This window comes from Cynocephalus volans, chromosome 3 (assembly GCF_027409185.1).
Source record: "Cynocephalus volans isolate mCynVol1 chromosome 3, mCynVol1.pri, whole genome shotgun sequence".
Taxonomy (NCBI): domain Eukaryota; kingdom Metazoa; phylum Chordata; class Mammalia; order Dermoptera; family Cynocephalidae; genus Cynocephalus; species Cynocephalus volans.
Genome location: NC_084462.1, coordinates 44,770,530 through 44,784,566, shown reverse-complemented (window position 1 = coordinate 44,784,566; position 14,037 = coordinate 44,770,530). Strand labels below are relative to the sequence as shown.

Genomic DNA, 14,037 nt, shown 5'->3' with positions numbered 1-14,037 from the left:
TAGCAAGGGATAATATGACATATTTACTAATATATCTGTCAAAATAACAACATTTAAGCTGTCACTAACAGGCTAGCTTCTCCTCCTGTATTAGTATAGAGAAGCATTGGGAGGTAGGCTCTTTTCTTTTTAAAGAAAAATGTATTCTGACTGCCACTAAAACCAGGAGCAAATTGAGTCTGTGACTTAAAGGGCAAAACTAAGCCCTACTACTATAGTGACAACAGTAACAGGAAACTTTGTTACACAGAAGCTGACTCTCCATAAACTCTAAGACATCATTATAAGGACTCCATTTTCATTACAAACGTTCAAAAGTGTTTTAAAAATAGACATTTATTGACGAGATTTTTTAAAAGTGGTACTTGTTTTCCTTTTCTAAAGGGGAGATGTTTTGCTACTTGTTATTTTTATCATCTATCAATACTGACAACAGAATCTGTTGAATAAACATTTATTCTTTTCAACAAAGAAACGTCATATAAAATTGAACTCTTAATGGAATTTTATGATCAGGTGCAGGAAAAGTTGGAGTGACTTCACAGATAGGAATAACTATTATTGCCGGTGCCCTGGAGGTTCTCTGGTAGTGACCCTGTGGAACAGACCAGCCTTTGTACCAGCAGAGAACAGACATGCTGGAGCTTTTCAGGAAGGGGGGAAAGACCAATACAGCGATATACAATGGTAGACAAAGCTACACATGTTTACAGAGTTTCAGCACATAGAAACATCCAGTTCAAAAGCCTGTTAAACTTAAATCTGTATTTGGACTCTCACAGGAGGCCACCCCTCACAAAATATCATCTCTTATTGAGCCAAAAGAGTTTTTGTGTAGGAACAGAATATCAGTACAAAATATCCAAAAATTAAAGTTCACTTTTCCAAAACAAAAAACAGTAAATTCAAGGAAGTAGCCAATAATTAAGAGAAATAATATTTAGCTAACATTTGGGCTTTGAGTTTGGCCTACTCCCTCCCTCCCCCACCCCACCCCCAACTAAGGATATTAATACAAAAGACTAAAGTTAAAATATAAAATATAAAATGATCCCATAATTTGAATCAGCCATAATCACCTTAAAATGGTCACTTGAGTAACAACTACCCACCAGAATTTATCCTTCAAAGATAATGGCCACATACTGATTGATAGTTTTGATTTTAAAAGTCTCCTTCCAAACAAATAAATAGATATCAAATCAAGAAGCACATTTTAAAATTAGAAAGAAAGATTTTGCTAATTTGTTGTTTTTATTTTCAAAGATGAGTCTCACTCTGAAATCTCACTTGAGGGTGCTTTGGCCTCTCAAGATATGTGAAAATGCCTTATAAATGCTAAGTTCATGTAATGATGGGTGTGTACTTGGGTGTTCCTCATCTTCCCTTCTGAGATAAGCAGCCAGAATCTGAAGGCTTAGTTTTCATCTTGCCTACATTTACAATATTCTACCAGTTGAGCTCTCATTTGTATGAGCAAATAAATGGAGGTTGCTCATAAGAGAGCTGTCCCCCAGTCATACCTTAAACCTAAATGTCCCCCAGTCATACCTTAAACCTAAATGTTAGGCAACCTGACCTGAATATTCTACATAAAGTATATTTGGGGATTTTTAAGGTAATATGAAGGGAAAAAGGAAACGTTTCTGTTCACTGCCTGGTTGACCCTACAAAGAGAGACAACTGTCTAAACCTGAGCAACCCTGTCCAACCCCTTCCCGCCTCACACCCTGCCAAGTCAGGAGCTATATCTAGATTGTATTACTGGAGGATATTAGAGCAGACTTCTAATCTGCCAGCTTCTCTTCCATCTCTACTTCTCCCCATCCAAACCAGACAGACTACTGAAACTCTACGTTTGTGTGTGTGTGAAATAACAGGAACCTTAAATGTGCTACCCTCTATGTGTACACAATTGCCATGTAATACAATAATGATTATGCACTGAGTATATTATACTTACCTGTGGAATTTTATCTCAATGTAGAACTAAAACTGTAGTTTAGTTCTACATTGAGATAGTAGTTTATTTACTAAAATAAATTTCAGCCTTTATCGGTCACACAGCATTTTCACCAACTTACTACTTAAGATATCAGACAATTTGTGACGTTTGCGACTGCCTTCTTCACTGTTTTCAAGCTCTATTTCTACACTTTGCTTTTTATCAAATGGTAAAATGACTTATCCGTCTGTGATACCAATGGATATTTTTGGCTGGAAAACTTTCCTCTTACACAATCCACAAATCACACAAGTGGTCACAGACAGGATTTTAAATCTATTTGAACAGATCAACCATCTTCCTGGCTTCATCCTTTTATGAGTAAAATTTAATACAGAAGTAAATTCCTTAATAAATTTAATAAGTTAAAAAGCAAATATTAGCGGAAAAGGTACATAGTAAGTTAGTTGTTGCTTTTTAAGTCTTTCAAGATACACAATACGGATACATTTGTTGTACTTAACAAGGCAACTACACCCCCAAGGTCTTCATGGCACCACAAGGAAGTATTTAGGCAACTAAAAGAATGCATTTTAACATTTATCAGTCAGTAATTTATTTGGCATTAAGTGATTTCTAAGAAAAAAATCCATCATCATTGAGCCATCTGAGCATGAACTAGCAGCTATGAAAACTTCTTTACGGGAAGTTTTGGAACAAGCTTCCGTCTAATAAAGAAGTAGGAATAGTTTTACTTTGCTATGTTTTCTGGATAGGAGGCATCTCAAAATATGACAAAAGAATATTAAAAATGATCTTTTTTTTATGTTTAACCAATATAATTTTCTGGTTTTGTTTTAAGCATTATAAAGTAAATGAGTTGAATACACACTAATTCAGGGTAGTAAGAACTCCATCATTTGAGGTAGCTTGGCTAAAAGACTCAACATGAAGTGAAAGAAAAAGAAGGAAAACTAGGTTTTATGAGATACTAGAAGTTTCTTACTTGGTTTTAATGCTGTTAATTTTTTCCCTTCTTATTTCTGTGAGGGGAAGACTGTGGTGGACTCCTTCTCTGCTTTCTCTACCTTCCCTCAGGGCAGAAAGATGGAAGGGTCTTGCCGTGGAAAGGGACCACTGAGCCCAAGTCTTCTTTGCCAGGATAGGAACAACAAGGCCCAGAGGCTAAGGCGACAGAGCTAGGTGGTGGCCCAGCCCACACTCTTTCCAGGACTCCAGGCTGTCTCTCCACTGTTCCACCCACTGCACCTCAGGACTTTTGCAAGGTACAAACTGCATTTGAGATTAGCTTCCCCAGATGTGCTTTCTCAGGGAAGTTATGGTGGTTTTTTGTGCACATAGATAGGGTATGTCACGGCCCTATCAAGGGACTAATCACCTGTAAGAAAGAGAGGACAAAATTTACCCCGATGGCTTGTTCACATGCTTGTTTTAAACAAAAAAAGTTATAATCTTTCTAGGCAAAGACACAGGTCACCCAGGTGGCCCCCTACGCTTTAAACACCCACCCCCACCTTTCTTAGGCCACATCAACTCGGCATGTACAGCACCCCAAAATGCCAGATAAGCTGGGCCACCTGGCACACCCGGATGACCAAGCACAGTGCCTCCTCTACTGCCTACGTGTTCTTCCTGCTATTCCCTGGCCTCTTCCCAAACCCAAGTGGAACAGAGCCACAGGTTCCTACATAGAAATCCTCATGAGGCAAAGTCCCAAAATACAAACTACACAGAGACTGAATGGTTAATACACATTTCCTTTGACTAAGTCATAGACATTAAATGTTGGCAGATAGAGTACACCCAAAGCAAGTCAGGGCCACTTTCAGTGTATGGATTTTCTTTTTTCTCTGAGCTCTAGAAGTCTCCTCTTTGACCATCTCCCTACAAAGTTGCTCACCCCTGCCCCAGACGCGGTTGTCAGCAAAGCAGAGGACCCTCCCAAGACTACGAAAGGGCCCCTGGGTTAACTGTTGTGGTCACAGGATTTAAGAACACACGTCCTGTACAGCCTGTTTGGGGGTTTTTTTTGTTGTTTTTCTTTTCCTTATTAAACTGTAAGATCATCATCCAATTTGAAATGTCCCTCCCCCAAGGAAAAAGTTCAACGGCAAAAATTTAAAGGTCTACTTTAGAAGTCACTGTTATATATAATTACATTTAAGTAATGGCATATCATCTTCTTTGTAAGGTACAAAATTTTTAATTTCCCAATAACAGACGACCACCTCATCCAAGGGAAGACTCGTCAGAGGCAGGGAGGTGGTGAGCAGAGGAGGGGAGAAACAAGACCTCGACTGCAGGAGCTGGAATCTGACATTGGTTTTCTGAGAAATGTACTACATACATAAGGAAAATTATTGTAGTATAAATGAAGGTTGTAGTTTTTCACCTTAATCAGCTGACACGGACCTTATCACCTCCATGCTTCCAACTGGAAAAAAGTGTCACAGGCACAATTGTACAAACCTAGGACAATGCGTTCTTGTAAAGAGTGGGAAGTTTTTTTTTCTTTCAAAGATAAATAAAGAAGGCATAACCTAGAAATAATATAAGTACTTGCGCACAAAGAAAAAAGTTGGCAATCATGATCCAAGTTAGGTTTAAGGGTTTGTTTGTCTTTCCACTTTACAGAAAGGTAAATGAATAGGAAAGTGAGCTGCACCACAACAGCAACAAGTAAGCTGCGATCCATAAGCCCATGTGTTGTCCTCTGTTAGGAGCATGCTCTACCTTCAAACACTTTTTTAAAAAAGAAAAAAGCCACTGTAAAACTACTTTCTAAGTTAAAGGTCAGAGATATTAATGTTTGACTACTGAGCATAAAAATTATTTATTTGCATTAATCAATTGAAATAGACGCTAGAAGCAACTGGAGAAATCGTAAAGAAAGTGATGCACGCTGCTTTGCTAAAAACCATGAAGATATCAGGCAGAAGATGAAAAAGAAAAAGGAGAGAGAAAATGGGTCGTACATAAAGATTACCAGAGCTGCTCCTGCATAGCCTCCACCCTAAGCTGAATCACCTGCCTAGAGAGCAGGGAGGAGGACAGGCCCCCACTGGCCTCCCACAGCTGTCAGAACTCAGCAGCACTCTCGGGGAGCCCCCATCAAGGCCAAGCAGCAAACAGACAGTTTGAAGAATTGCAAAGACTGCAAAGTTGTCATTTATGTGCAGTCAGGGAAAAGATTCCCCAAAAGAGGGAGACCTGTATTAGACAAATACCTTAAAAATCCTTTAATGGAAGAGATGTTTGTTATGTGTAAACAGACACTGGTACCGCTGAGTCACAAGCACCCTGAGTAAGTGAGAGGGCTCAGAGAACAGAAAGAGAGCTTGTAATTTAGCAGATAACATGACAACTCTTCCCTGTGTCCTTTCCCTGGTCCCAGCTCATGACTCAGACCGTCCCTGCCCTCCACCCGAGGGGAGACCCCTGCACCGTCTCTTCTAACATCCTACATCTCCAAGATGCTCCTCTGAACCCCGGGATTAGGCAACCACATCACACACAATGGAAACAGATTCCTTCCGAACTGTGAAACTGGCACATAATCTGATGCTGTAGATTATAGTCTATCCACTCATGTCAAGCATTAGCTCCTGCACAAAGCCCTTCAATACAGTATGGCATGCACAGGCCATCCCAGCATTCTTCATTAATTTACAGCAATCACTATTACAGCTACCAAAAAGAAAAACACCATGGGGGGGGGATCCCTACCCACCACAGGAACATGATAACCCGGGAATCCGAAGAAAAAGGTGTCATCAAATCTGGTGAATAAACTGAAAACCCCACTTTCCCTCGAGGAGACACAGTCTTGAGAATCATGCTCATTTCTCTCCTGTTTCCCTTTCCCTTCTTCAAATTAAGTGTTCTCACACCACAAATGGCTTCCAAGCCCAGGAACAAAAGTATGTATGACTTATTCAAAAAGCATACACATATCACTACCAGAAACTTTCCACTGCATATTCCAATTCCTTCCTTCTGAGTTGAGGATAGTAGAAGTTTCCACAAAGTACATCCAATGTGGAATTCACTTTAGGTAGAAATCTACCTGGGTTGGAGGTCATCTTCTTTAATATCAATAAAAACAGTATACAGTATATCCTTTTACCAAGGGTTTTAGAAAAGGTGGGGGAGAGGGCTATATAACTTTTCATTTGGATTAGGAAAGACAAATCTCTTTTTATCCATTTTCCCTTTGCTCATACTCCAATATCTTCTCCTGGATTTCATCAACCTGAAAGTTTTACAATTTTGGATGGGTGGTTTTGTGAGTATAGGCTTTTGAATTTGTTTGAAGGTGTTTTGTTTGGGAGGGCTGTGGAGGCACTTTCTACCCAAGCCCCTAATAGAGTCACATACAAAGGGCAGATTGGCAGAGAGAGACTATTTTGTTCTGCAGCCCAGATCTCAGAAAGGGCAAAAAATGGAGAGACATGTGCCCAGAGCATGCTGGAATCCCACCACTATGCTGTGAGTCCTTCCCAGAAGCCAAGAGAGAGAAGCTCTACTCAACTCCCTGGATGCCCCAGCCCCACCCCTAAAGGAGACCCAAGTCTCATGACCAACTACTAATGGGTGCTGATGGATCTAGGGCACTCTTGTGGATATTTAAGCTGCACTGCAGGCTTACAAAATGTCATCACCGACCAGAAATAGTGTCATCTCAGTCCTGAACCCAGGCTCTGAGCGATCCTCAAGTGGGTGAGAGAGGTAAGTAATGCCTCAGTCAGGCTTGGCTATCCATGACTTAAGAAAAGGTTAAGATGGCAACAAAGCAGGGAGAATCTTCACATTTCAGGGGCAGCTCTCCAACTGCCCGGTTCTCAGTCCTCCAACAGTGCAGGCACCTGCTTCATCATCTTGTGACCAGAGACATGTCTTGGTTACTGGCCTGAGTACAAGGACCTACTCAAACTATTCTAAATAAGACATATGAGTGAAAATCTACGTGCAAACCTGGAATTTTTCCCTCAACGCAGATAAGAGACAGCGGTTTTTCACTGCATTAAAGACTCAACACACAGATCGCCTGTTCCCAGGTTCCCTAGAACATCTGAAAAGACCATGGTAGGCTTATAAATCTTGATTCGTCCACATGTCCTCAAATACACAAATGAGCACAAAGTGACCACTTCACTGAGCTTGGAAGAGACACAGGCAGCTCCGAGGTGGTCTCTACACTGTGAGACCTGGGCTTTTCCCTGCAGCAAGTGGCTTTCTTTCAACTGGGTGATCTGTTCAGAAATGTCTAGAGTTTTGTTGGTTTTTTCCCCCTCTTCATTTAAAAAAAGTTCTTAACTCCCTGGTTAACAATTAAACCACAGAATAGGGACAATCTGCAAAAGGCTAATTTGTCCGAGTCTCACTTAGATAAGCCAAGGAAACTATGTTATTCCTTCAGGTTTCCCTCCTCTTGTTCTAAGTCTCCTGGCTTCAAACAGGTGCTAGCTCCAAATGATTGGAACAAACAAAACCTGCACTGAGGTCATCTTGTGGGGAAATCGAATACTCATCTGTAGACCTAGGCAACTCGCTTTAGATGCCCAGGATTAACGAGGCTGCCCTTGTTGAAGCCTACAAGTACATGTGATTTCTGGGGCAGCCATAGACCACGCCCTGAAAGGGAGGGTGAGAGAGGCAGGGTCTGCAGGTGTGAGGGGCAGCAGCTGCAAGGCTGAGCACCGAGAGACGGTCCATAATTGGATCAGACAGCCACAGCCAACTGACTCTTTCAGCAGGACCAAACCACATTGTGCTCCAGTTAGTGGTCATGTAGGTGCGCTTTATTTTAAGGAAACCCAATACCCGCATTCCAGATTTACAATATAGATCCTTTATTGGGGCACCTCACATGGTCAGAGCTCCTGCCTCTTCTTCCCTTACTGCCTGAGGTGGGGGGATCAGTGCCAAAAGGCACTCAATACATATTACTGAGTATTACCATTAATAGGATAAAACAGCAGACTAGACTGTTTTACCCAAGTTATCTAATTCAATTTACAAAATACCTCAAAAGGTATTATATCTATTCCCAATATACTGGCAAGAACTCTGGACAAGTTCCATAAAACCCGTTTAAGCCACAATCTATTGAGTCCCTAAGCTAGTGGGACCAATCAACACTGCCTCCTATAATTAGGAATAAAATGTAAACTTAGCGAATCTTCTGTATGGACATTACTGGTAACTCTGGATTAACTAGCACACAAATCAGTGAATATTATCTAGTGACTCTATTACTTGATGTTCCTAAATTCACTGCATAAACAACTACTTTCACATACTACAAGGGGAACAGAGAATCATGACATCTGAAAGAAAGAAGGATGAAGAAACTCAAGTCTAAAAGAACTGCAAGTACCTGACTGGGTACAATCAACTCTTGGTACAGACCAGATATACGGTGTATTGTTTCTAACTAAAAGAATTCTGTATATAAAAAATTAAGTTCAATTCCATGTATCAAAATGTCATTCTGATGAGTTGGAGGTTCATTACTATAAGACACTAACCAATGACATCAACTTTCAGTTGCAAACTGAATTTTAGAATTGCAACCATAAAATTATAAAGTACTATTTCCCACGTTTAACAGTTTTGCTCCCTTCTAAACACACATGCATACATATGTACACATACTTATGTGTGTTCATATTCTTTCTGATTTAATCTTAGTCAAAAAACTAGGTACGTTATAAATATGCAGTTTTACATAAGAGATTAGAATTACTATAACTCAAGTAAAGGATGTCCACAAACTAGGATATATGATCAGGTATGAGTTAACCCAGCCTAAATTGCTCAGCAGGAAATATTTTGGCCAACTCTGGCCACTTAGGTTGGTACCTTATTCTGACACTATTCTTTCCAGCAGTAAAAAGGAAAAAGTGATTCTCAGATATTCTGTACTCTGCAAATGCGGAAGGGTTCCCCTAGGCTGCCTCTGTTTATTGCCATGAAGGGAAGAATGCCAGATTTTTGCACGATACATAAAATAATCCCAAGTCAGAGAAAGACTTTTTGTAATTAAAAACTGGACTTAAATGCCAAAATTATATGTGACACACCTATCAAAAACTTTATGTGCATATAGTACATAAACAACTTCTAACCTAATTTTGGAAGAAAGAAGGAATTTTATATAGAATAAAATTTTATATATTTTTTTTGTTTTTTTGTCATGAATCTCACTTCATGACAAAGCACTTTCTGGGAAATAGCATCAATATGCTCCACAAATGGATCAAATGACACCTAATAAACAGAAGAGTTTATACACATTGGGCATATACTAACTCCTTTAGACTTAGATTAAAATTAAGTGCCACGGAGTGGTGATGGGGCAGTTGTTAAAACTATCTAGTACAGGAAAAGATTTTGAAGTAGAAAAACATTCTGCCCTGTCTTTAAGAAAAATAAGATTTTATTTTAAAGTTTAAAACACATAAAAATCCTTCTAAGATCATGAAGGATATTTGCTCTCACCACTCTTACTCTGCCACTGGAATAAGGCAAGAAAAGGAAATAAAAGGCATACAGATTGCAAAGAAATACAACTGTCCCTATTTACAAATGGTGAAAAATTCTAGATAAAAAAATTCCAAGAAATTCTTCCCCCAAAAAGTCATAAAACAAATAAATGAGTTCAGCAAGTTGTACCTCTATATGCTATCAATAAACAAAGAAATTATCTAAGTATGACTCTAACAAAACATACATAGGACTTAGATGCTGAAAACTACTAAATGCTAATGAAAGAAATTAAAAAATAAATGGACACATACCATGCTCAAAGAATTCATACAGTAAAGATGTCAACTCTTCCCAAATTGATATACAGGTTTACTTCAATTTCTAATAAAATCCCAGCAAGATTTTTTTTTAGTAGACAAGGTTGTTCTCAAATTGACACTGAAAAGTTAAGGACTAAAACAGCTAAAACAATTTTGAAAATGAAGAATTAAGTGGGAAGAACCAGTTTACCTGACTTCAAAATTTACTATATAGCTACACTACTCAAAACTATGTGCTGCTGGCAGAGGAATAAACACACAGATTAATGGAACAGAACAGAGAACCTAGAAATAGGCCTACACAAATATGCATGACCGAGTTGTGACAAGGGTGTAAAAGCAGTTCAATGAGGGAAGAATAGCCTTTTCTACAAACGGTGCTGGAGAAAGTGGACATCTCCAGCCCCCCAAAAAAGGAGAGAGAGAGAACCTCAACCTAAGTCTCATACCTTAAAAAATCAACCCAAAATGGGTCATGGACTTAAATGTCAAACATTAAACTATAAGACGACTAGGAAAAAAACAGAAGAAAATCTTTGGGATTTAGCAGTAGGTAAAGTTCTTAGACTGGATACCAAAAGCAGAAAGCATAAAAGGAAAAATTGATAAATGAGACTTTAATAAAACTACAAACTTTTGCCCAGTGAAAGACCTTGTTAAGTGCTTGCTTCAGGAGCACATACACTAAAATTGGAATGGTACAGAGAAGATCAGCATGGTCCTTGCACAAGGATGACACACAAACTTCCGAAGCATTCCATATTTTTCAGATATGTACAATCAACTATGATTCTATAAATAAAAAAAGAAAAAAGAAAGACCCTGTTAAGAAGATGAAAAGACAAACTACAGACTGGGAGAAACATTTACCATATATCCAACAAAGGGCTAGCATCTGGAATATATAAAGAACTCTGAAAACTCAACATTAAAAAACAAACAATTAAATCAGAAAACCAGCAAAAGACATTTACAAATGCCTCAATGAAAAGGATATATAGATAAGTAAATAAGCACATGAAAAGGTGTTCAGTATCATTAGCCATCAGGGAAATGTAAATTAAAACCACAACGAGGTATCGCTCCACATATATCAGAATGGTTAAAATAAAAAATAGTGACGACATCAACACCTGACAAGGATGTGGAGAAACTGGGTCACTCAAACATTGCTGGGGGGATGTAAAATGGTACAGCCACTCTGGAAAGCAGTTTGGCAATTTCTTAAAAAATAAACATGTATCTACTATATGACCTAGCAATTGTACTCCTGGGCATTTATCCCAGAGAAATGAAAACTTACACTCACACAAAACCCTTAACACCAAGGGGTGAATGGTTAAACTAACTGTGGTGCATCCATACCACAGAATACAATCCAGCAGTAACAAGGAACAAACTACTGATACACACAACAACCTGAATGTATCTATAGAGAATTATGCTGAGGGGAAAAAAGCCAATCCCAAAAGGATTGTACAATTTCATTTACAAAACATTCTTGAAATGACAATATTTTAGAGATGGAGAACAGATTAGTTGTAACCAAGGGTAGAGGTGGGGGGAAGTAGGTATGGCTATAAAAGGCAGCATGAGATACCTTGTGGTGATTAAACTGTTTCTTAACTGTATCAGTGTGTCAATATCCTGGTTGTGATTTTGTACTACAGTTTTACAAAATGCTACTATTGGGGGAAATGGTGCATGGGACCTCTCTGTATTACTACTTATAACTGCAGGTGCATCTACAAGTATCTCAAATTAAAATGTTTTGTTTTTTTTTAATGGAGGAGAAAAGTCTCCCAACAACAAAGATAACTGCTGTCCTCCAGAAGCCTAGGCAGACCAAGAGCTTCTTGCAAATCACATCATCCTGATGTAGGCCATCCAAATGTAGAACATATTCTGCCTGTGTGCTGCCACTTCATCAAGAAGTCACAGCTCCAAAAAGGTTAGTTTTTAAGTCTCTATTCAGAAATCCCAACTTTAAGCTAAACTGCTTTCTTAGCAAAAGGACTATTTCACTTATAATAATTTAGGATTATATACTATGTAAACAATAAACTAAAAGAAGAATTCAACATAAGCAATCATAGTAATTAGCACAAAAAGAATTTCTAAGTTGATTATTGAACTACTTTCTGAAGGAACAAGACTATTTTAAACTAAAAGAATGCATATCCAAGACATGTTTACTGCAGGGTTATTTGTAATATTAAAAAACTGGAAACAATCTGCATGCCTAATTTGAAGCGATTAAAGAAATTGTGTCCATCATTCTAGCATTATGCAATGGTTAAAAATAACAGGATAGATCTACTTGAACTGACAGTGAATGACAATCAAGGTAAATTATGAAGCTGAAAACAAGGTACAGGACAATGCAAAAGAATGATCCCATTAAAGTCTTTAAAACTATATATCAGAATATGTGCACATATGATGTAAATATACGGGACAGAATATTTCCAAAATTATTTGTAATTAAGACTTCAGGGGGAGAGGGATGATGACATTTAAAAATGCATTCTTTTAAAAATAAAATCAGAACACATGTATTTAGATTTCTATCAGTCAATTGTGATTAAAATTGTGTTTTCCACTTAATTCAACTGGGTAAAAAAGTTACTTCCTTTCATCCCCAAATGCATATATTCAGGTTTTTATACAAATCTGTCACCGAGTTTTGTTCCTTCTTAAGCATCTAGACAAGGGACTCAAATTTAAGTGTTTCAAGGAACCCTACATATTAATAGATATTAATAGGCAATCTATGTTCTCAAAGAGGTTTGAGAAATGCTTTGTAAAACATAAAAGGGAGGGGAATAAAGTAATTAGCCTCTCATTTGGCCATGAAAACTTTTTTAGGCCAGTGCATGAAAAGATGAAATGCTGAACTTGATTCTCCTGACCTTGCAATATCCCAGTATTGTCCAAATTAACTATTGAAGCCACAAAGACAGGAAATAGACTCAATATAGCCTTGTGCCTGGCACAATGATAACATATGGCACTCCTTTACATAATGAGCATGTGACATGCATATGCAAATAGAAGTTATAAAATCTGCAGGGTATGCAAAGTTCTAAGTAGTTTACATATATACCCTACAATCTTGTTTACATTATTAATTTACCAGGAATAATTAAATGTCATTAACTCATTATTTCTATTCAAAAAGCATTTGATAAACAGTAAAAATACAGGCTTGTACTACTTTATCAAAAGTTCGGTTAAATAAATTGAAGCTGAACACTGGGTTCCACACATTATATGCATAGTCTTCATCAATTATTTGGCTGTTCTCCTTAAAAGGTAACATCTTCTGATAAACTTGAATATGATCTGATGTACAACATTAGTAATTTGGAGGGGACTTTTATTTCTAGCAAAAGTGTTGTAAACCTTTCCACACTGACTCTAGTTCATTCCTCATTTTTCCAAAATATTTTAAACCTGTCTTACTATTAAATCTTCAGGACAAACTTTAGAATCACTTTATCAAGCTCCAAACTGCAGAAGTACTGAAGCTGAAGAAGTGACATTGATAATATCCCAGCTTCTCACCCAGGGGGGGAAAAAAGGCACTTCATTTAAATCTTTTGTGTGTTGCTCAGTAAGATTGTGTCGATTTTCTGTAAATATGTCCTTCACATTTCCTACTAGAGTTATTCCTTGTTATGTGGATTACATAATTTAAAAGAAATGCAGTTTTATCACTTCCAAATACATTAAGCAATTCAATTAAGTTATTCATCTAAACCTTAAGGAGATACTTAAAGAGCTAGCCTGCCTGAGTGAATAGTAAGGAATGATTTGTAATTAGCATGTTAATTTCATCTATAAAGAGGAAATTATAAAACTTCAATATACTTAAAAGAGTTCTATCAAGTAGGTCACATATTCACCTTACAATCTTATTTACTCTTAACATATACTACCGAGAAATATTAAATGAGACAATACACTGCAAAGCACTTAGAAAATTGACACACAGGGACAATATTCAATAAATATGAATGTTTGTTGTGATTACTTAGATTAAAAAAACATCCACCTGGCTCCATTCTTGGCCACTAACTCTGAAGGGGTGGAGTTAATGTGTATGAGGTATAGCAGCAAGACATCTCCAAGCCAGAGAACTCATGACTGTCTTCAATGACTGCAACAGAATGGCAGGAAAACTCTGCTGCTGATTAACTCATCACCCACCTTTTTATGCTTGGGTTCTCTCTGTCCATCTTCACACCTGTTCGACCA

At 37.9% G+C, this 14,037-nt stretch overlaps 1 protein-coding gene and 1 non-coding gene across 4 annotated transcripts in view; one reads left to right on the top strand and one right to left on the bottom strand.

Annotated features, from left to right (window-relative positions):
- IGF1R (insulin like growth factor 1 receptor) overlaps positions 1-14,037 on the bottom strand; it is a 274,989-nt gene that overhangs the window by 147,372 nt on the left and 113,580 nt on the right. The window lies entirely within an intron of this gene.
- LOC134374171 (U6 spliceosomal RNA) lies at positions 10,438-10,544 on the top strand. The gene has a single exon (XR_010023046.1). It is a non-coding gene; the product is annotated as a U6 spliceosomal RNA (small nuclear RNA).